Source organism: Kogia breviceps, chromosome 13, assembly GCF_026419965.1.
Source record: "Kogia breviceps isolate mKogBre1 chromosome 13, mKogBre1 haplotype 1, whole genome shotgun sequence".
In the NCBI taxonomy this organism is placed as follows: Eukaryota; Metazoa; Chordata; class Mammalia; order Artiodactyla; family Physeteridae; genus Kogia; species Kogia breviceps.
In genome coordinates, this window is record NC_081322.1 from 84,248,559 (window position 1) to 84,271,632 (window position 23,074).

The window sequence follows — 23,074 nt, forward strand, 5'->3', positions numbered from 1 at the left end:
AAACAAAATAAATTTTTTTTTCATAATTTTAATTTTACTTTTCAAAATAATGTACTTGGCTTTTTCTTTTTATCCGGATTTACTGTGAGATTTTGCTCTTCATTTTAACAAGTTTCCTTTTTAAGAAGCTTTTTAAAGAACGTTTTTAACACTAGTCATTTTTGGATAAGGAGATCCTCTTCACTAATTATTCTTTGAAAATGTGTACATATGCATGTAACACAGAGGTTTAAATTGTCAAAGCAGATTCAATGTGAATTATAGATCTTACCCAACAGAAAACTAGTGATTCCAGTAGTACAGGCAAGGGCAGGCACCGATGAAACATTCTGTCCTGGAGGAGCCCCAAACTGAGATGCGGTTCTCCCAACGTCCCCTTTTCCTACACCAGAACGTATTGTAGTTTCCAACTGACCGATGAGTTTTGAGTGATGAAGACAGACATATGGTTCTCGGAGGAAGACATTTAGGTTTGGGGCCCCTCTGCTTTATACTCTGTTACTTACACAGATAGAAAATGTGTATGTGACCACTTCCCCTCCTCTGCCCCATAAACCTGTATATTCCAAATTTTTTTAAAAAGCAAGGAGGTCAAAATAGGGTGACTCAGTGAGTACAGGGGCCCAGGACGGTGGGGACCCTCTGAGGAAACGCGGGTAACTCACCTGAGAACTGCCCTCCTTGGGGGTGACGGTGGCGCCGAGCTGCCACCTCCTGCCCCTCGTAGGCGAGGGTCACTTTCAGAGTGACAACATCCAGCTCTTCTGGGCCTGCCGTGTGCCGGGTGCAGTGTGGCCTGAGGTGAGCACACTGCTTGCAGGTGACCTCAGGTGGCCCCGTGGCTGCATTAGAGCATCTGCTCTAATGGGATAAAAATAACCTGCCTCACAAAGTAATTGTGCCAAGGAAGTGAGATAATGTGCGTGAAACTCTGCGTTAACCAGGGAGCAGCCACCAAAAGTTAGCTGTTCCTTGAAGACATCACGCTAAGTGATGGACCAATCACAGAAGCGCAAATACCATACAATCCCGGGTATGAGAGGCGCCTAGAGGAATCCAATTCCCAGAGACAGAAAGTGGAGGGGTGGGTGCCAGGGGCTGGGGGAGGGGGACAGGGAGCTATTGTTTAGTGGGGACAGAGCTTCAGTCTGGACAGATGAAAAAGTTCTGGTGACGGTGGGGATGAGTGCACGACAATGTGAATACATTTCCTGCCACTAAAATGTACGCTTAAAAATCGTTAATGCGGTAAATTTCACGTGATGTATATTTTAGCGAAACAAAAACAATCCGTGCTCACACTTTCCAGGCAGTGGGTGTGATTCTCAGCTCGCTCGATGGTATCTGGCCCTGTGATGAGAACCAAGCCCATGGTGCTGATGACAAAGAATGAAGACAGACTTCCTCTGTCACCCCGGGGGGGCGTGGCCCTGGCACTGTCTCCAGGGACAGCGCAGAGACGGGAGGCTAATTAACAGTACAGCTCAGAATCAGTTTTTTGAAACGAGTGGCGTCTTCTCTGAAGCAGCCCCACTCAGCCTCAGGGAAGCCCCTGCAGAGGCCACAGAAGGAGCTTTTAGGGCTTCGTGGGCCTTGCTGTCTGTGTTACGATGACTCAACTCTGCCATTTCTTGTATAAAAGCAGCTGGAAACAATAGTAAGTGAATGAGCACAGCAGTGTACCAATAAAACTTTCTTTACAGATACTAAAAATTAAATCTCATGTAATTATACGTGTCATAAAAATTCTTTTTTCCTTCAACCATTAAAAAGTGTCAAAAATTACTCTTAGTTTGTAGGAAAGCAAGCGGTGCCCAGCTCCGGCGTCAGCTGTATTTTGCCACCCTGGCCTAGAGTATTTGGGGAATCTCTCTTCTGGAATGGCCTTCAGTGTGGCAGCACATCTATTTGGACTCCCGACCTCGCTGGTGGCAAATCTTCATTGCTTCCTGGAGACTGGACTTTGCAAAAGGACCAGCAGACATCCTGACCCAAACCTGATGTATGAGACTGGTGTAAAGCTGAGAAATTTCATTTTTGGAAAATCATAAGGTGATACTAGAAAACGAAGGAGAAATTTTCTATGGCAGAAATATTCTTGGTTGTAAATAGAATTCCAATGCTATGCTCAGAGACCATTTTACTCAGTCATACGAAACTATATTCTTTGGATTCAGAGGGACTTACTGGAGTTTTTCAGAAACCAGGAATGAAATATTCGTGCGTAAGAATTCTTGTTGGGGTTTTAGAAGGATAAAGATCTCGCATATGCCTCTTGGGTACAGCATGAATAAACTCTAATTGCTAACAAATTAAAAAACCAGAACATTTCTAACATTGGATTGATTAGCACTTGTAAGCTTTGTACCATCACCATCTTAATCTAGGAACATAAGCCTTGTCCCGAGTCGTGGGATAAATATTACAGGATATTATTTATGCAAAGGTCACGATCACACTGATTTATTGATGTATGCTTTTGATCAGAGTGTACCCTTTAGAATGATTTGCTCTTAGTCAAACACAGAAGGCTAAAAATATTCCTTAAAGCACAAACAAAATAACAGCACAATGATTCATCATTAAAAATCCTTCAGCCTGGGCTTCCCTGGTGGCACAGTGGTTAAGAATCTGCCCGCCAGTACAGGGGACACAGGTTCAAGCCCTGGTCCAGGAAGACCCCACATGCAGCGGAGCAACTAAGGCCGTGCGCCACAACTACTGAGCCTGTGCTCTCGAGCCCGCAAGACACGACTACTGAGCCCACGTGCTAAAACTACTGAACTTGTGCTCTAGAGCCCACGAGCCACAACTACTGAGCCCGTGTGCCACAACTACCGAGCCTGTGCTCTAGAGCCCACGAGCCACAACTACTGAGCCCACATACCACAACTACTGAAGCCCACGTGCTTAGAGCCCGCGCTCCGCAACAAGAGAAGCCACCGCCATGAGAAGCCCGTGCACCGCAACGAAGAGTAGCCCCCGCTGGACACAACTAGAGAAAGCCCGCGCGCAACAGCGAAGACTCAACGCAGCCAAAAATCAATAAATTTTTAAAAAAACCCTCAGCCTCATTACTGGTTGAGCGCGCACAAACGTTTATGGGAAATCGAAGTGGGCTCCCGTGTCTTCTTACCTTCCTTCTTCCAAGGAGAGAGGAAAACGATGGGGCCGGAGGGGCCGAGGGGCCCTTTCCCCCCTGCATCTGAGTCAGGGACTCACTAACCCATGAGGGCATGACAGCTCAGATTGTGTTTTTGGAGGGCTTAACACCCAACTCTTGCCTTTTACCTCTATAGACCAGAACAAGGGTGTTTTCAGTGTCAGGTCTGAAGGGCCCTCAGTTAGACTCACGAAGTAGGAAGATCAGCGTTCGTTTCACATGGATGGAGTGTGTCCATCGGGTGGGTGCCCGGCTCAGTCCTCCCCATCCAGCCGTGTTCTCTGGGCCCGTCCACGGGGAAGGGTCGCAGCGCCCTCCCCCCAGGGACCTGTGGGTGTTAATCATCACTCTTAGATCATTCCTGCTCACTTTGGCTTTTCCTCACACACCTTATTCCCCACTTTCTATCGTTTTCCTTACTCGCCTTAAAGGCTGATGAACTGAGATGAGAGAAGATGTTGCCAGGGAGGGGCCGGCATCGTTGAGGCTACAGACGTTGGCGAGAACCCCTGGGTCCCCGGGCCCTCCCGGCACAGGTGACGGCACCAAGGAGAACAGAATGAAATGATAACGCCGTGCAAGTGGCCTGGGAGATGGGGTGAACCTGCGTCCTCTCTCTCGGGTTACGGAGAGGCCCCTGAATGACCGGGAGTGCTCATCGGAGCTGGTCTGAGTTCAGTGAGGGAGCGTCGGGAGGACGAGACAGGACACCTCTGTCTTAGGGGTTGAGAGGTGTCTGTTGGATGACAGACTAACTCTGCAAGTCAGGGTTTCTCAGGAGGCGTCCGCAGAGAGGTCACAGCTCCCGCCTCCGTCCACAGCCTGGGATGCGACCAGGGCACTCCTCAGAGAAAGAGTCCTCCCTCCAGGCCCAAGTGTCTCCTGGAAGGGTTCCTGGTCCACAGGGAGACCACACCAAGAGGAAGCGCTGAGACAATTGATAGTCACGGGACAGAAGAGTTTCACGTCTGTTGAATCTAACCATTAAGATACTGGACTTGTAGTTTACATGACTTCGTCTCACACTTCACTGTTCAAGTTGTTTATTTTTGTTATATTTTGCAAAAGAAAGAGTCTGCAGTGGATTGTTAATAAAAACAAAAGGATAATGTCCGTGGCCATGGATTGTTGGCAAGCACAGCGCCGAGGCTCTGTGGACTTAGACCATCCCTACTTCTTCTCCTTTCTCCTCCTGGGGAGTCGTTCTTAACTGTAAAGTCGTGCTTTTGTGTCCTGTTGCGCTGTGCCGTGTTATGCTGGGTACAGCAAAGCAGGCATCAGCGACCTAAAGGACGGAAAGTTCTTGGGTTTCTGTCGAGGAGGCCGAGTGGCTGCATCAGGGTTGGATGCCCTCATGAGTGGGCCAGGCTGCTGCCCTTGACGCTGGCCGCATCCATCCCCTGGACACCCCGCGAAGGCCCGGCTTCGCTGCCCGCCTCCTCTGCGCGCCGCCCCGTTACACTCTCATCACGTGCGCGCAGCGTCCTGGGCGAGTTCACACACGCAGGACCTGGCTACCACGGGGCAGGTGGAGGGGGTACCTGCCCTCGTGACACCCGGGCCTCTCCAGTCCACAGACGCTGCACGTCACGGGACCCTCCGCAACTGCAAATGCCTGCTCCACGCCTTTCCTGCCCACGCCCGCCCCTCCCCCATTTCTAAGTGTTCCCACCTCCTTCTCCGGCTCAAAGCATCTCCAGTTATCGCGTCGGCTCCCGCTCTAGGATGTCTTGGGGATGACTTTTCTCTTCTTTTTTCTTGCCCTGGAATCCTTTTCTGGGTTTAGAGAGAAGCAACGAAATAGGAAACCCTAAGAAGAAAATCACAGGGTAGCGAATATTCATCATTTTGGTAATTAGCCTCTGAAAGGTTATTTTTCATTCAATTTACATTCTGTCAAGCTTCAATCTGCACACCTAAATGGTGCATCTCCTATGGTACAGTTTTAGCGCGATCCGATACTAAAAAATTATATAATGACCAGCTGCGAGAGCTTTTTTTCGATTCCGTGATTTTTCATAAGAAACTAAGGGACAAACCTCCTTATCGTTTCAAGAACCTTGGGCAGCTTTAAGTCTGGGTATGTGTGGGACTTGTGTTTTAAACGAAAGGGGGACAGTTGATTTTGTACAGTGAACTTTTCACATCTTTTAGAGCAATATTCTGCTATGTCTGTGAGTCTGCTTTTGTTTCAGAGATAAGTTCATGTGTGCCATATTTTAGATTCCACATATAAGTGATATTATATGGTATTTGTCTTTCTCTTTCTGACTTACTTCACATGGTATGATCATCTCTAGGTCCATCCATGTTGCTGCAAATGGCATTATTTCCTTTTTTATGGCTGAGTAGTATTCCATTGTATGTATGTACCACATCTTCTTTATCCATTCATCTGTTGATGGACATTTAGGTTGTTTACATGTCTTGGCTATTGTGAACAGTGCTGCTATGAACATAGGGGTGCATGTGTCTTTTCTAGTTATAGTTTTATCCAGATGTACGCCCAAGAGCGGGATTTAGAGCAATATTCTTTTCTGGAGTGCACGTGAGTTCACAAGTAAGACCGATTGGCCATTGTTATGAGACTTCATTTGCATAGAGAATGATACCTACCTTGAGAGAAGTAGAAACTAGTACTACCAACTCAAATCGCTATCTCCTGTTTGCCAGGCACTTTTCTTAGGGCTCCAGTCGTGTATCTCACTTAATACAACCTTATAAAGACATACTCTTATTATCTCTACTTTTCAGACCAACGTCCTCACACTAGCTAACGGTAGATAAAGCATCCAAGCTGTGATGGTCTGACTCCAAAACTTCTGCTCTCCACCTTGCTCCTATATTAGAATCTTTCCCATGTTGACCAAAGATCACTTCCACTTTGGATTCTGAAAAGGAAGTTGAGAAATCTATGTCATGTAGATGCCATGAGGAATCACTGGGGAAGGATGAAGATGTTCCTTCAAGCTTGATATCTTTCGCAGAGACAAGCAGTGCAGAGTGTAGCTGTTAGGAAAACAGAGTCTTGATGTTCTGGCTCCTCAGTTATTCCCCTGTCTTCCTCCCCCAGCCCAGCTGCTGCGGTTTGCTGATATAACTGTCAAACTCTACGGAAAAAACAGAACTGGGGCTGCCCCAAGATTCTCATCTCAGGTTTTAAAGGAAGGTTCTGCAGGACACTGGGCTGCCATTGCCCACCAAGCAGACCAGAATAGCCCAGGGAATGGAGAATTAGGGCTGCCTCTAGGGAGTGTCTGCAAATTCCTGCTTCGTGGGCCATTTTTACCTTGTGGTGGTTCCTCCTGGGAACGGATCCTGTGGACCTGTGCCTTGTAGACGTTCCAGTGCAGAACCTGGCAAGTGGAAGGGTACAGCATGAGAATGTAAGACAGACGGGGCTGGAAGCACAAGGGGCTCTGAAGCATCTTGAGAAGAATCGGAAAGAAATTAGTCAATACAACATAAGGCTAAAGACGTGACGAAACACTTGATAAATGAACTAAGAAGGCTGAGATTAGTTTGAGAAAGTTGAGGATGAACAGTACACAAACTTATGAATAAAGCATGAATTGTGTCATGATTAGCAGGAATCTATACCTACTTTCATCAAGGAGCTTAAATGTTTTAAAATAAATCTGAAACTCTTTATGTACCCCATCCCCCTCCCCATTTTTGGAGCCCCTTCCTTTTCCAGAATGATCCAGGGCAGTGGATCAATGACCCACCCTTTTAGCCTCAAGCCTCCAGAGAGGCCTCATCTCTGACAGCTTTCGTCTCTCAATTAACTGTTGAGTGAATGAATGAAAAAAAGCTTTCATATGAAAAACTAATAACGAATAAATGAATTTCCTCTTTCCCCTTCTGTGTGCCACGCTCAGATTCTGCTTTTGGAAAGTCCTCCAAGGCAGCCGTGATGTCCGTGTTTACTCTACTCACACCTACATCAACGGCTGCCCTACATTTTCTCATTATCACTGTCTTTCAGTTAACATTTTGTCACACATGCTACATAACATATCCTTTTCGTGTGTGTGTTTTTTATAAAAATGATATCATATCCTATGTAGTTTTCTGAAAAATTCTTTTGCCACCTAACGTTATGTTGAGGAGTTCACCTGCGCTGTTGTGTGTGGTTTAGTTCATTTACTCGGACTGCTGAAATACCACAGTTTATTTATTCTCCTGTCAGTGAACTGTTTCCAGGTTTTTGTGTGTGTTTTTAAACTGGAAATGGTTCTGTTTGGGAGATTTTCTATACATGTCTCTTTGTACACTTGTGCAAGAATCTCTCTTGGGCACATACCTGAAAGTAACATTTCTGGGTCACATTTATGATGCCACAGCAGAGTGTTTTCTGCAGCAGGTCGGATGGCGTGAACCAGTTGACGCTGGCGCACAGTACACAAGCCCAGCTGACCCGCTCAGTGGGCGCAGAGGGTCCGGCTGAGCCCCTGTACATGTCTCACCGTTTGCCAGTCTAGAGGGTATAAAACAGTATATACTGGTGTGGACTTAATTTGCACGTACCAGAGCCCCAAAAAGTGGAGCATCTTTTTATGGTTATTAGCCATTTATGCTGGACGGAAGTCAAGAGTGTGCCCTCTGCCCCCAAAATTCATGTCCACTCCAAAAAAAAGAAAAAAGAAATTAATTTAAAATAAATAAATACCAAAGACAAACAGACAAACAGACCAAAACATTCACGTCTCCTCGGAACCTCAGCATGTAACCTTACTCGGACATAGAGTCTTTGTATATGGAATTAATTAATTTATGATGGGGTCATCCTGGATGAGGGTGAGCCTTGAATCCAGTGACACGTGCGCTGATCAGAGTGCCGTGTGAAGACAGACTCAGAGGGAGGGCAGCCGTGTGAAAAAAGAGGAGGAAATTGGAGATGCATCTACAAGCCAAGGAATGCCCAAAATGGCCAGCAACCACCAGATGGAGACAAAGAAGGGTTCCTCCCTCGAGCCTTCAGAGGGAGCATGTCCCTGCCGGCACCGTGCATCTTCTCCTCTGCTCAAATTTTTAAAAATCTCTCTGGCGAGACCATACTGCCTTAATTACTATAGCTTTAGCTAACTCTTGATATCCGGTATGGGAATTTCCTCTCCCGATTTATTTTTTTAGAAGTAATGTAGCAAATGCTGCCAATGTATCCCTTGGATTCCTTTACAAGGTCCATTTCACTACTAGAAGTTTCCCAGGAACACTTCCTAATAAATTACTTTCCTATGTACCTCTGTCTCAGGGTCTTCTGGAGAACTATTTAAAATTTTTGATATTCCACATACATTTTAGAGTATCTTTTCAGATTACATAAAAATCCGGTTGCGATTTTGTTTGGAACTGTGTAGAGTATATAGATCAGTTTAGGTGGAGAATTATGCCCTTATGTTATGAAATATTTTTTACATGTGAATGTAAAATATTTTTCTATTTATAAGTCTTCAGTAACTTTCAACAAATGTTTTGTAATTTTCTGAGTAATGATCTTGCGTATATTTTATCAGATTTATTTCTATAGTTTTTACTGCTGTTGTAAATGGTGAGGGTTTTGTTTTAATTTTGCTTCCTAACTGTTGCTACTGTATAGAAAGGTGATCGACTTTTACTTTTGGTCCTAATGTTTGGTATGTCTGGTAATTTTTGGTTGAATTCTCGACGTTGTATGTGAGAACTATACGTCAGGATCTCTTTGTCAATCGAGTGAAGCCCATAGACTCCTTCTTAGAAGAATATTTTTAAATGCAGAAAATAAAATGCATGAGATTACGAAGAAACCAGTGATACTGAATTGTAGCCCAAATGATCTTGGGGGGGGTTCCATAGATCCTAGCTGAAGAACAGTGTAGAAGTTCTGGGTGATGTTATCTTCCACCAGAGAAGGTTCACGGAAAACTGTGGTGAAGTAGAGAGAGTGGAGTTTGAGGACCTCAATCCAGTCATGAGCTGAGCTGACCTGAGACTGACCTGCAGTTTTGGAAGGCTTTGTCTGTTTCTGGTTTGCACACCCCTGCTAGGGTGCCACCCCTCCAGGAGTTCCAAATAGGAGCTTATTTTAGTGTTTGATACCTCCCAACAGAGAGAAAATCTCAACCACCCAGTGTTTCAGGGAGTAATATATTTAGCAGAAGCAGGTATATTTCTGCAGATAATAGCCTCTGACAGAGTGTAGATATCAAGACTTGATCACAGGGTTCTGACATTTAAGAACTCGGGGGTTTGGAGTTTTGTTGGCTTTTAAAGATAGGCAGAACTTAATAAGCCAAATAAATTATCATTTAGTTTTCTGCTTAAAATGCTATAAATAGCATTTTACAAGTTCTGTCATCTCTTTTTATGAGGAACATTAACTGTTCCTCTAGCATAATATTTTTGTGAAGGACAGGACATTTCTAAATATATTTATTAATTACCAAATAATAACACAAATGAAAGGTCAGAGGTCACTGGTCTTCCATCTTTTCTTCCAGTGATCCAAAAAATTGTTTAAGATATTCTTAATATACAGTTCTGAACTTATAGTTAATTTACATTGGGTTTTGGCAACAGAAAGGGTTATATAATTGTGCAACCTTGTTCTACCAAATAGAGATCTGAGTTTTAAAAAAACTCACTATTTAAATTTAGAAAATATTGACTCTGGTTACAAAGGAAAATTTTTTTTTTTTTTTTGTGGTACGCGAGCCTCTCACTGTTGTGGCCTCTCCCGTTGCGGAGCACAGGCTCCGGACGCGCAGGCGCAGCGGCCATGGCTCATGGGCCCAGCTGCTCCTGTGGGATCTTCCCGGACCGGGGCACGAACCCGCGTCCCCTGCATCGGCAGGCGGACTCTCGACCACTGCACCACCAGGGAAGCCCAGAAGATTTTAATTTTATTGAATTTCAGTTTCTCAGTTTATCAACTATTTTTTCATGGATTGTGCAAGAAGAATTTTTTCCCTTTTGCTTTTTTACATATTTTTTCTTGTTAATAAAGATACAACAATAAATATAGTATAATACTCTCCATATCATATTATTTCAATGACTTGAGGTCAGCTGGAAGAAAAATACAGTCCTCCATAGTATGTGGCTTTAAAATTGTTATTATAATTCTCCACCTTATCTGTTTAAATCAGTTCAACATTTATTGAGCATCTTCTACATGCCATGCACTATGCTAAGCATCAGTAATGTGGTCCTGGCTCAAAGAGTCTATATGTTACACCACACCTGGGTGTCAGCAGTGCAGCATTGCTCCACAGGCTAAGTGTACCAACAGGTCAGGGATCAAAAACAAAGCAAAACAAAATATTTTTTGAATGCATTATTTATTTTCCATGAATTTATTTAGCCTTTTGCATTCAGAATAAATCTAGAAATTATTTTTAATTTCAGCACACATGTAAGTTTGGAGTTTTATAGTTTAGTGTTCTTATTTTGAAGTTCATTGAGGGCAGGTGGTGGGCGTCACACCCTTTTCAGTGCTGGGGAACAGTAAAGGTCTCAGTGTAGTTTGAGTTTAAGTTCTGACTTTGTAAACTCAGTTGAGAGAAGCTCAGAAGACAGAGGCAGGACGCGTCCTTCACCCTGCCTGCTTCTCCTCCCCAGCACACCCTCTAGAATTCTTTGGGCTAGGGGAAGGAAATTCAAGGAGGGTGGGGGAAAATTTGATGCAGAGAACGTGGGGATTTCAAGGTTATCTCTCACCTCCCAAGGGTTTGAAGGGGGGGCAGGAAGGCTCATACAAACCATGAGATGCTGCTGTTGTGGTCAGTCAAGAGTTTCAAGGCTGAGCAAGGAAGAGACAGGACCACGAGGTGGCAGTGTTGCTCAATACGAATTATTGGGTTGCCGATGGGGAAAGTCCCTCTCAGCAGGAGACCCTCCAGGGACAGTGGGCGCTGGGCCACCACCAAACTGGGGAAGAGGGTGGGAAACTCCCAGGGTGTCCAGGTGATGTCACTCAGCAGCAGGGGGGGTTGGAGAGCTCCCAAGGGCAGCAGGGATCTCGGGTGGTTAATTTTATGGGTCAACTTGACTGGACCTTGGGGTGCTCAGATTTTTGGTTCAACCTGATTCAGGGTGTTTCTGGATGAGACTGACGTTTGAATCGATAGACCGAGTGAAGCAAATTGCCCTCCGCAACAGGGGTGGGCCTCATTCAACCCTCTGCCGACCTGAATAGAACAAAAAAGCCTGAGTAAGGGAGAATGTACTCCGTCAGCATGTCTGTCTCCAGGCTGGGACCTTGCCTTTGGACTTGGACTAGGACTTGGACTGGAATCTACACCATCAGCTCTCCTGGATATCCAGCTGCCAACTGCAAATCTAAGGAAGTCTCAGCCTCCAGAACCACATGAGCCAATTCCTTATAACAAATGATTTATATGTATATATGTGTGTGTGTGTGTGTGTCTCTATATCTATCTATATCTCTATATCTTTCTATCTATCCATCTCTCCTATCGCTTCTGTTTCTCTGAAGAATCTAATGAGGGCTCTTTTCGAGCTACAGGGTTTGTCTTATCCATGGCCAGTGGATGTGTTAAGTGCAGTTTCATGTGGTATGTAAAGTAGGCAGTCTCCAAATGGCTAAAAATACATTTATTTGGACTATATTTGTAACAACTGAATGTGTGAGAAATTGAGTTTGGGTGCCAGTGGGCTCTGAGCTAACAGTCCTAGCCTGCTGTGAAGAAGAAAATGACATGGGGACCATTTTAGGCCAATGTACAGGAGCCCTCTCTGGCCCATTTATATAACAACTCTGGAGGGAAAAAAGGAGGGTCCTTAATTAGTGAAAGTCTTGATAGCTAATTGCGCCTTCCCTAATTCTGGAGTCCTCTCTGTTACGGGATGGCAGTGAGCTGCGGGGATCTTATATTTCATGTGAACTCTCTGTCACCCTTGTTTGTCCACACCACACCAGCCTGGAGAGGGGAGTGAGGACTCAGGTAACCATAGCAACAGTAACAAGAATAGCTGCATCCTCTCAGTCACTATTTATGCCTTTACTTTTCCCTGGCAGAGTTCCAGGCAGTTCTACGTACTTCAGTGCGTCTACTGCAGCCCCTGTGTTTGCTTAATAGCGTTAATTTTGTTTTAATAATTTAAAGATATTAAATGCTTATTATAGAGGATCTGGGAAGTAGAAAAACATTGAGAATTGAGTGACCCTACTAGAGATAACTACTAACATTTTTATATACTTCCTCTTAGTATTTTTAAAGGCATATTTGCAAATATTGAACATCATTAATGTTTTGTATTCAGCTTTTTGCACTTTACATTAAATCATATGCTTTTCCTGTGTCATTAAGTATGCTTTAGAAGGATAATTTTAATGTCAGCATAAAATTGCACTCTACAACTTTAGCATAATTTGTCCAATTGCTGGATGTTCAGTTTGGTTCCCAGTTTGCCCATTGATAACCAATGGCCAATCACTGCAGGGCCCTGGATGCACTCGCTGCTGTTGCTCCAGATGAGGTCGGGAGGGGCTCTCTCTGCCCTGTCAGTGTTAATGCTTCTAGGCCTCAAAGAAGATGAAAGCACTTTCTCAGTCTCTCTCTGCATCTCTGATCTTACAGCTTGTCTTTAATGTCATCCTATGAAGTGGGTCCAAGCCCTCTTCTGAGAAAGGCTGAAGTTGCCAAAGCCAATAAACCAAACTGGCTGGAAAAGGAGAGAAGAGCTGGCTGCCTGGAAGCTTCCTGGGTGATAATTGAGGCATTATCCCAAAAAGAACACTACACAAATGTGGTGTTTCCACATTGAATTCATGTTAAAACCCATAATGAACCACTTCATACCCACTAAGATGGCTGTTATCAAAAAAATGGAAACTAGCCAGAGTTGGCAAGGATATGGAGAATCGGAGCCCTTAGGTACTGTTGGTAAGAATGCAAGTGGTGCAGCAGCTACGGAAAACAGCGTGACGTGTCCTCAGAAAGTTAACGCAGAACCACCATATCATCCAGCAGTCCCCCTCCTAGGTATGTGCCCAAATCGAATTTGGGCATAATTGAAAGCAGGGACTTGAACACATATCACTCTACCCTGTTCATAGCGGCATTACGCACAAGAGCCAAAAAGTGGAAACAATCAAAATGTTTACCAACAGATGAACAGAAAAACGAAATGTGGTATATCCATACAATGGAATATTATTTAGCCTTAAAAAAGAGTGAAATTCTGATACATGCTACGACATGGATGAACCCAGAAGACATCATGCGAAATGAAATAAGCCAGACAGAAAAGGATTCCACTTATGTGAGGTACTAGGGTAATGAGATTCATGGGACAGAAAGTAAAGTGGTAGTTGCCTGGGGCTGGGGAGCAGGGCCAATGAGGGATCATTGTTTACTGGATAGAGTTTCAGTTTTACAAGATTAAAAAAGTTCTGGAGATGGATGGTGGCAGTGATTGTACAAGACTGTAAATGTACTTAGTACTACTGAACTGTACACTTAAACATGATTAAAATGGTAAATTTTTTGTTATGCATATTTTCCACAAAGAATAAACATGCACACGATGGTTGCAGAGCCGCAGGAGCGGAGCCTGATGCTAGAACCTAGTAGAAGAGTGAAAGACTATTTTTTTTAACCTTTAAATTTGATTAATTTTTTATATTTAGGTTTACAAACTTCTTGATGTTTTCCTTAATGTTTCCATTCTTTAAAAAAAAACTTAGTTTATATTGGAGTATAGTTGATTTACAATGTTGTGTTAGTTTCTGGTGTACAGCAAAGTGATTTAGCTATACATATACATATATCTATTCTTTTTCAGATTCTTTTCCCATATACGTTATTACAGAGTATTGAGTTCCCTGTGCTCTACAGTAGGTCTTTGTCGGTTATCTATTTCATATATAGTAGGGTGTATGTTACTCCCAACCTCCTAATTCATCCCCCCCGCCCCTTTCCCCTTTGGTAACCCTAAATTTGTGTTCTAAGTCTGTGAATCTGTTTGTTTTGTAAATAAATTCATTTGTATAATTTTTTGGATTCCACATATAAGTGATATCATATGATATTTCTCTGTCTGACTTACTTCGCTTAGTATGATCATCTCTAGGTCCATCCATATTGCTGCAAGTGGCATTATTTCATTCTTTTTTACGGCTGAGTAATATTCCATTGTATATATGTGCCACATCTTCTTCATCCATTCATCTGTCGACGGTCACTTAGGTTGTTTCCATGTCTTGGCTATGGTTGCACGGCAGAGGTGGAGCCCTACGCTAGAACCTAGTAGAAGAGTGAATGACCTTAAAAAAAAAAAAAGAGTTGAGGTTGATCGCCAGGTCCACCAGGGCAGGAATGGGGTGTCTACCTTGCTGATATTATACTCTCTGCATATAGAACAGGGGGTGCTCAAGGTTTGTTGAATGGATGCACCGAAGTTGGAAAGGCTCACAGGGAGCCCTCCGGGCCCGTCATCAAGTTATTGTCTCTCAACAAGCAGCCTCTACACTCGGCTGTGCGATGCTGGGGCTAGGGCTCTGCAAACAAAGTTCTGCTTTGCTAGGGGCTCCTCCAAGTTACTGCCAACTGGGGGCCCAAGAGGGAGGTTGAAGGGGGGGGCCGCTCCTCCTGGCTTGCTTCCTACCGGCTGGGCTCCCTGTCTGCTTGTGTGCTGAGAAGCCAGAGCTGATGTACTGAATTACGAATATGCAGATTTTGACCTGCTGAATGGGGGTGGGGGACAAGACATCCACTCTGGGTCAGCAGGGAGCTCCCTCAGCATCCAGCTTCCACTTTGAGGAAGTGAAAACCCTGGGGTCATTTTGATTGAAGGTGCAGTTTCAATAGACCCACACAAAGGAAGTAGAGTCACAAGATTTATTATTACTTACAGATCCCAGAAATGAGCGGGGCGCAGTGAGCCGAGGGGCGGGCAGTTCCCCCATCCCAGGTCACCAGGGAGCAGGAGACAGAGAGCAGGGTAGCAAACACCCAGTACTTATTAGATGGTTGGGGCGAAGGTCGCGGACTTTTCCCAGGCTTCACTCTAAGTGGTTATTGTAAAAGGTGTCCCAGGAAAAGTACAGGAGGAACTGTGGCGGGTGTCCTAAACCCAAGTCTGCAGACCCTGGGTGTGAGCAGTTATCAGACTGTAAAATGCCTAAGCAGCAACTCAGAAAAACAGAGCTGTTTTCCTTAAAAGTTGTTTTTCTCAGAAGTTGTTTTTCTCATCACAGCTTGTGATCCTGTGATCCTCAACTCTGCCGGTAGCACTGAGCCCACTTCAGAGACCCCAGCACCAGCTGCCAGTACCCCCTCCTCAGAGGTCGCGATTCCAGGGCCACGGCCCCCCCCCCCCCAAGAGTCACAGCCTTAGTGATACCAACCTTGCCTCTTTGTTCTCCAGCCCCGGGGTATGTCTCCTGCAGTTCCTTTGGCGTATCCTTAAAGATACCTTAAACGTACTACAGGAACCTCCATACTGTTCTCCATAGTGGTTGTATCAATTTACATTCCCACCAACAAGGGAGACGCAAGAGGGAAGAGACATGGGAACACGTGTATACGTATAACTGATTCACTTTGTTACACAGCAGGAACTAACACACCATTGTAAAGCAATTATACTCCAATAAAGATGTTAAAAAAAAATGGTATTATAGGGTTTCCTCTTGCCCTTTCAGTTACCTAGTTAACAACTTGATATGTAAGTGACAGTCTTTTATATTAAATTCTTTCTGCTCCAGTAGATGAGGTGGGCCCTGTCTCCTGCCCAGGAGCTGACTGGTGAGCCTTGCAGGAGGAAGGGTGTACAAGGGTTCCCTGGTGGATGGGGAATTGGATCTGGTGGGGAAAGCCCAGCCACCCTCATCATCTTTAACCTTCATATGGTGCTTGCATGTGTCTACGCCCACCCTTAGGTGCGTCCTACAGCTTCTGGCAGGTCCAGCCGCAGGGCCAGTACAGGAAGCTGTACAACCGGCCGTCCCTCCCTCAGGACCAGACTCAAATACCTACAGGGGCCGGGCAGCGGATAGAAAAGACAGGTGGCCAGGAGTACAGCAGGGAGCCCTGAAAAGGAGCTGAAAGGCCAGCGTAAGGGAGGCAGACACTGTCAGTCCATCACTGCCACGAGAGAGGCAGGCTCCGTGGTGCCCGACCTTCTCGTGTTTTAAAAGCCACAAATGTGGATTTCCATGTGACGTAACCCCATTTTATTTTTCGTTTATTTATTTATTTTTATAAATTGATTTATCTTATTTTTGACCGCGTAGGGTCTTCGTTGCTGCTGCGCACGGGCTTTCTCTAGTTGCGGCGAGCGGGGGCTACTCTTCGTTGCGGTGCACGGGCTTCTCATTGCGGCGGCCTCTCTTGTTGTGGCTCGCGGGCTCTAGAGCGCAGGCTCAGTAGTTGTGGCTCACGGGCTTAGTTGCTCCGTGGCATGTGGGATCTTCCTGGACCGGGGCTCGAACCCGTGTCCCCTGCATTGGCAGGCGGACTCTCAACCACTGCGCCACCAGGGAAGCCCTGACTGGTGGATTCTTAACCACTGTGCCACCAGGGAAGCCCCATAACCCCATTTTAAAACCTTGATAACTAATTTTTACAAACTCATATGTGAACCAAACACTGCATGACCGTGGGCTATTGATCTGCCAGGTTGGAAAGTCAAGGCCCGGAAGGCCTTCATCCTGCGTGGTCGCAGCAGGCCTGGGCTGTGGTTGCCACGGTCTTTCTCGGAGAGCTTTAATGTCGAGTTCCGTGAGTTTCCGCGTGTGCCTTTACTTCTTTTCCCAGGAGGCCGACTGACCTGGGAAAAGTCCCAGCTGCGTCCCTCAAACGCCAGGCTTCTGCTAGCAGATATGCAGATCGGGACCCCGCAGGACCCTGGCTCCTTTTGGTGTTTCTGACTTTAAACGGATAAAATGTGAGACCCAGTTTTAACCTGGCCAAAGCTACCTTGCTGGGCTTGGGAAAATCAGAACAGCATCTTCCTGAAGCGAGTGTGGCAGCTTCAGGAGGTGGGGTGACCTGTCACCTGATTAGTACCTAAAGAAGTATTTACTTAAAAACCAAAGAGGACACAAGATAGCCTGTTCTCATCTGCAGGGTTTTGAAGAAGAAGATGAGACACAGATACTTGGGGTTTGGGGGGCCTACCTGACATGCAGTGTTTCCCTGTCAATATGCCAAGTCACTCGACTCAAGATGGCACGAGGCGTGAGGCCGCAGGTGGGGCGGAGGGCGGAGGCGGGCGTGGGTGGAACCAGAAGAAGAGGAACAGGGGTGTGATAGTGAGGTGCACGGAGGCCAATCGCTCCCCGTCTTTTGCTCTGATGTATCTCATTTCCCCCATGACCTGTTCACTGGTGCCCCGAGTCCACACACACTTGTCCTTTGTTATCAGACAGCAACTGTTTCCAAGTGTTTTGCTTCTACACGAAAACTCACAAGCAGTCCCTAATTTTTCTCATGACAAAGGAAAAAATGAGGTTGTCTCTATGGATGAAAGAGTCAGCGCGGGCGTTAACCTGGTATCAGTGATAACTGGGTACCCCACGTTCCCACGCACTGGAGAATACGGACGGCACGCTCACCGATGACTGTGAACTGGAGGCCAAGCACGTGTAAACATCCCTCAGCGTCGGGGATGTGATGGTACTTCGACCACAGGGCTCGCCGTCGTCCCAGCGGTTCACCGATGAGGTGCGGGTCCCTGCAAGCTGAGGGCGTGACTCCTAATGCACCTGGGGTCTCTTTTTATTTTGCGCAAAATAAAGATGATAAGCAACACAGGGTATGAGGGCACACAGCAGAGCTTGGTGTTAAAGGGACACTAAGAGCAAAGTAAGGGTGCCCCGCGCCTCCCAGAGGCTCTGTCGCCGCGGCCTCAGCTCGGCGCTCACTCACGAGCCCCAGCGAGGCCAAGTTCACCGCCTGCCACGCTTGGAGGAGAGCGGTCCTCGGCGCAGGGCTGTGCGGGGTCCTTGGTCTGGCACCCAGTCGTGAACGCTGCTCTCCCTGTTTCTGGGCAGGCGGCTGGCCGGGGAGATCTGGCTCTCCAGCCTGAAAGTTGGACAAAAGGCTGTGTAAGGTCGTGAGCTCGGTGAGGGCCCCACACGACTTCCCTCCCTTCTGAAGACTCAGTGTCCAACCACTCAAAGTACTTTTCTGTCTGAACTGCCCCCGGGGGACCGGTCCCTCTGCAGGAATACACTTAATCACAGCAGTGGACTCTAACATTTAAACTTTTTTTTTTTGCAGTGAGCATTCTTTCAAACAATAAGCAGATAAAAATCGAGCTGTTCGCTTGGACGCAGGGCAGACCTGAGAGCTGCTTGCCTACCAGCCCCTTGACGGCAGCTCCAGCCCTGCAGTTGGCCCGAGTCCTCTGTGACCCCCGGTTCTCTCGGGTCGCACGTCCAACGTGGCAGCAAATCCTCTTCCCTCTACCGCCAAGGTCCATCCAGAATTCTTCTCCTCCTCACATCCCAGCTCTGCCACCTGCTCTAGGCCACCCGCATCTCTGACTTGGATCAGTGCAGGGGACTTACCTGGTCTTTCCGCTTCTTCCCTTGTCTTCTGGCAGGAACCCAAGTGCCCTTTTCAGATAACAGCCACATCGTGTCATTTTTCTGCTCAGAGTCTGCAGTGGCTCCCATCCTGCTCAGAGTGAAACCGAAGGCCCCACAGCAGCTGTTAGTTCTGTGGCTCACCTCCTACCTCGCTGCCTCCCGTTCCTCTCCAGGCACACTGACCTCCTGTGTATTAACCCCAGCACACCAGGCAGGCTTCCACCTCAGGGCCTTTGCACCTGCTCTGCCCTGGCCACGAATGCTCTTCACGGCTCTCTGACTCCTTTCACTGCTCTGAAGCACAGGTCACTGCTGTCCTCTGGGTGAGGCCTTCCCAGGCCACCACGTGCAGAGTAGAACCTTTTCCCTCGGTGAACCCATCCCCCTCCCTGCTTTGTTTTCTCCACAACACCATGAACATAGGTATCTATTTTGTCTGTTTCCCACCCTTCCCCCAGCATAGACACCGCGAGGACAAGGATTTGTGTGTTTCCTTCTGAAGCATCTCCTCACAGAGCAAGGGTCGAAAAAATACCAGGTCGGAGGGCCGTGTATGGCCCATTTCTGTACTATATGACCATATCAGACTATGAACACGAATGCTTATTTCAAACAACTGACCTATTCAGGTGAAAATAAGTCCATGCCCCATGGTGTGAGGGTAACACCTCAATATTCTCCTCATGTCAGAAAACCACTGGCGGGCTTCCCTGGTGGCTCAGTGGTTAAGAATCCTCCTGCCAATGCAGGGGACACGGGTTGGAGCCCTGGTCCGGGAAGATCCCACGTGTCGCCAAGCAACTAAGCCCGTGTGCCACAACTACTGAGCCTGTGCTCTAGAGCCCGCGTGCCACAACTGCTGAGCCCATGTGCCACAACTATTGAAGCCCGCGCACCTAGAGCCCATGCTCTGCAACAAGAGAAGCCACTGCAATGAGAAGCCCGTGCACCACAACAGAGTAGCCCCCGCTCACCGCAACTAGAGAAAGCCCGCGCGCAGCAACAGACCCAACGCAGCCAAAAATAAATAAATAAAATAAATAAATTTATTTTTTAAAAAAAGAAAAGAAAATTACTGGCTCCCACCAGTAATTGGAGGTGTCTATGTCCTTCTACACCAAGTTGAGAACATGACCCCTCCTCCTTTAAAAAAAATGCTTTCTTATGATAAATTTCAAATATAGACAAACATTGAGAAAACACTGGTTTCCCATGAACTCACAGCTCAGCTTCAACAGTTGTCAACGTTCTACAGTCTGTTTTCCTTTACCCCACCCTGTTTGGTGGTGGTGTTTGTAGTGACTGCTGCTGACATATGTTAAAGCAAATCCAGATAGTGTGTCTCCCATAAATAATTCCGGATGTATTGTTGGAGGTTATTCTTAATCTAAGAAGGGCTCCTCTCTGTCTGAGAAGGTCATGTCCTTCAATCGGGGGAATATCTTTGCAGAGAGGCACATGGGCCTGGAGGAGAAAGGGAGACCCAGGCCAGCCAGGCTGGAAGCCAGTCGGTAGTACATGGTGCAATGGCGGCTCCTCCAGCCGGTGTCCCAGGCAGCTAAGTCTGGGGTTCAAGGACCCCAGTCCCCCATCATCTGGGAAGAGGTAGCTGCCCTACTTGCTAAGGCAGATCACACAGATCTTCTCTTGCCTCTTCTGGCCCCATGTCATCAGACACAACCCAAACTCAACACACCCACGGCATCTCAGCGGCTAATTGGTTAGAAATGACAAGAGTCTGCATGGCCAGCCCATGAGGACCTATCCTGGTCAACCTCTCCAGGTGGGACAACACTGAAAGCTACTACTACTGTATCATCAGTAGTGGTTTTCCGGGCATCACTACAAGAAATAGAGTTTTCCATTTGTGAAATGTATTAGACAGCAATCAGAAATGTACCAGATCTTTATCAGATTGAAAATTATGGGGGAAAAAAGAAATTGTCATGAACTTTGAAAGACCTTTTTTTAAAAAAAAAAAAAATTATTTATTTATTTATTTTGGGGCTGCGTTGGGTCTTCGTTGCTGCACACAGGCTTTCTCTAGTTGTGGTGAACAGGGGCTACTCTTCATTGCTGTACACAGATCTCTCATTGCGGTGGCTTCTCTTGTTGAGGGGCAGGGCTCTAGGTGCGTGGGCTTCAGTAGTTGCAGCACACGGGTTCAGTAGTTGTGTCACATGGGCCCTAGAGCACGCAGGCTTCAGTAGTTGTGGCGCAAGGGCTTAGTTGCTCTGTGGCATGTAGGATCTTCCCGGCCCAGGGATCGAAACCATGTCCCCCGCACTGGCAGACGGATTCTTAACCACTGTGCCACCAGGGACGTCCCGAAAGACTTTTTTGACAAAATGAAAAAAACGTTAGCCTAAGCGTGGCTTGGAGGGAGTGCATTAGGACTCTATGACACGTCCCACAGCTTGGCCTGATGCTAAAGACTCTGGTTGCCCAGATGCTGGAAAGGGGATGCTCAGCCCCTCAGCTCCTTCTCCCCAAGGGCTTGTAGGAACGTTTACAAAGTCTGGGTCGAAGCACTTCAGAACCCAGGTGTGATCTCCGTCTGGAGCCACGTGTCTTTCCTCCTGGGGCTTACCTGAAGGGAAACTCACCAGCAGGGTGTCAGATCTGGCTGCTGTCATTGCTGGATTAGCATGGTCAGGCGCTTTATGTCTGATCGTTCCATATCGGTTTCAACGGGCCACCAAGAAGCCTTTGCCAAATGACCAACAACAGCCGTCTTCCTACTTCCTCATTTTCGGGCCCTGGGCCAGGTGGACCATCCCCAGGCTGCAGAGAAAGCCACAGGCCTCAGTGGGTACCAAAGGGGCAGGTGGCCCAGTGGAGGCTGTAATGTGGAGGGGTCCAGAGAGGGTCAAAAGCTAGGGATCTTGGAGTGAGACAGAGGAGTCCCAGACCCAAAGAGGGTTGAAGGAGAGGGTGACGGAGAATGGGAGGAAATACGGGTGAGGATGGAGGATGGGCCCCTGGGCTGCTTGGTCCCTTCTGGGGGGCTATTGCATTTATCTAAGAGGTGACAGAATGTGGTAACGAGGAACCTGATGTTGGGGGCCCCTTTGCCTGGGTCTGTGTTCTGGCGGTGGCAGCACCCTAGCTGGTTGCTCCAAACCTCACCCTCCCCGTGACCCAGTTTCCTTATCTGTACAACGAGGATGAGTATAATAGGGCTCACCTCACCTGTGGTTGTGAGCATTAAACGCCCTTATACGAACAGCACTTGGAATGTGAGGTGCAGGAAGCTGCAGAGCGTCAATCGTGATGACTTCCTAGCCCTCGGGCCTCAGCCGTGGCTGAGATGTGGTGACGGATGTGGAATCGGCTCCGACTGGCTGGGTATTTCTTAAACACCTTGGGCACCGCTCTCACCCGTGTCAGTTCACTTGCTCCCCATGGAGAGGTTGTAGGGCAACGGACATTACCTTTATTCTATATGGGAGAAGCTGAGGCTCAGAGAGGGTGCCTTGCTCTGAGTCACACAGCAGGATGTGGCTCCTTCTCTCCTCTGTCGGCAACCTCCCTCCTCCCCTGCCCCTTGGCCTTGGGGGAACTGTGGCCATCCCTAAGAGCATGCCTACTGAAATAAAAGTAGGAAGCGATGCAGGAGGCAAGTGCCAGAAGCTATTTTCCGAGGGCCTGATCAGGGACTTGCTGCTCGCAAGGGCTCCGGTCCACGATGCAGCCACTCTGGGGACAGCAGGGCCACTGCGGAGCAGTGAGCAGCTGTGTTCCAGTCTCAGGAAGCCTCCTGCACATCTACTGCTGCCTTTGGAAGCTGCTGGTGCTCTTGCATCTCAGGTGGGCTTGACAGAAATCACGTGGTGAAGGAAGGAAGCCCGCAGGGGACCTCAGCCACTGAGCCCACAGAAAGCTCAGCACCAAAATGCCCCTGTAGCTACTCATTCATTTATGTGGACTGGAGGGTATTTGACTCTGTGAGCTCAAAGCTTCCTTCCAGTGAGAGAGCCTACATTTCCATCTTTATATGGAAAGACTCCCAAGAGTTTTGCGTGTAAGGAAAGAGAGAGAGAAATAGAAGCCAAAAGCCTAGTTCTCTCTTCTCTCTTTCTTTAACAGGCTCGCGTTTGCTCTTCCATTGTTCTTGTTTGTGGGAGTAATTCAAAGTCCCAAGTATGCAAAAACCAGTTGGAAATGTTTTAAAAGGGCAGCCAAATCGGCATTTCTCTTCCAGATAACAAGTCTGATTCCACTGTTGGAATTTTTTAACTTTTCACGAATTATTTAACTTTGATTTTAATGCTTTCTCACTGAATAAATACGCCTAAATAGGTTAAAGGAACAGAGAAATAAGTTCATCCAAAAACATGAGTCATACAATGTGCTCTAGTGATAAG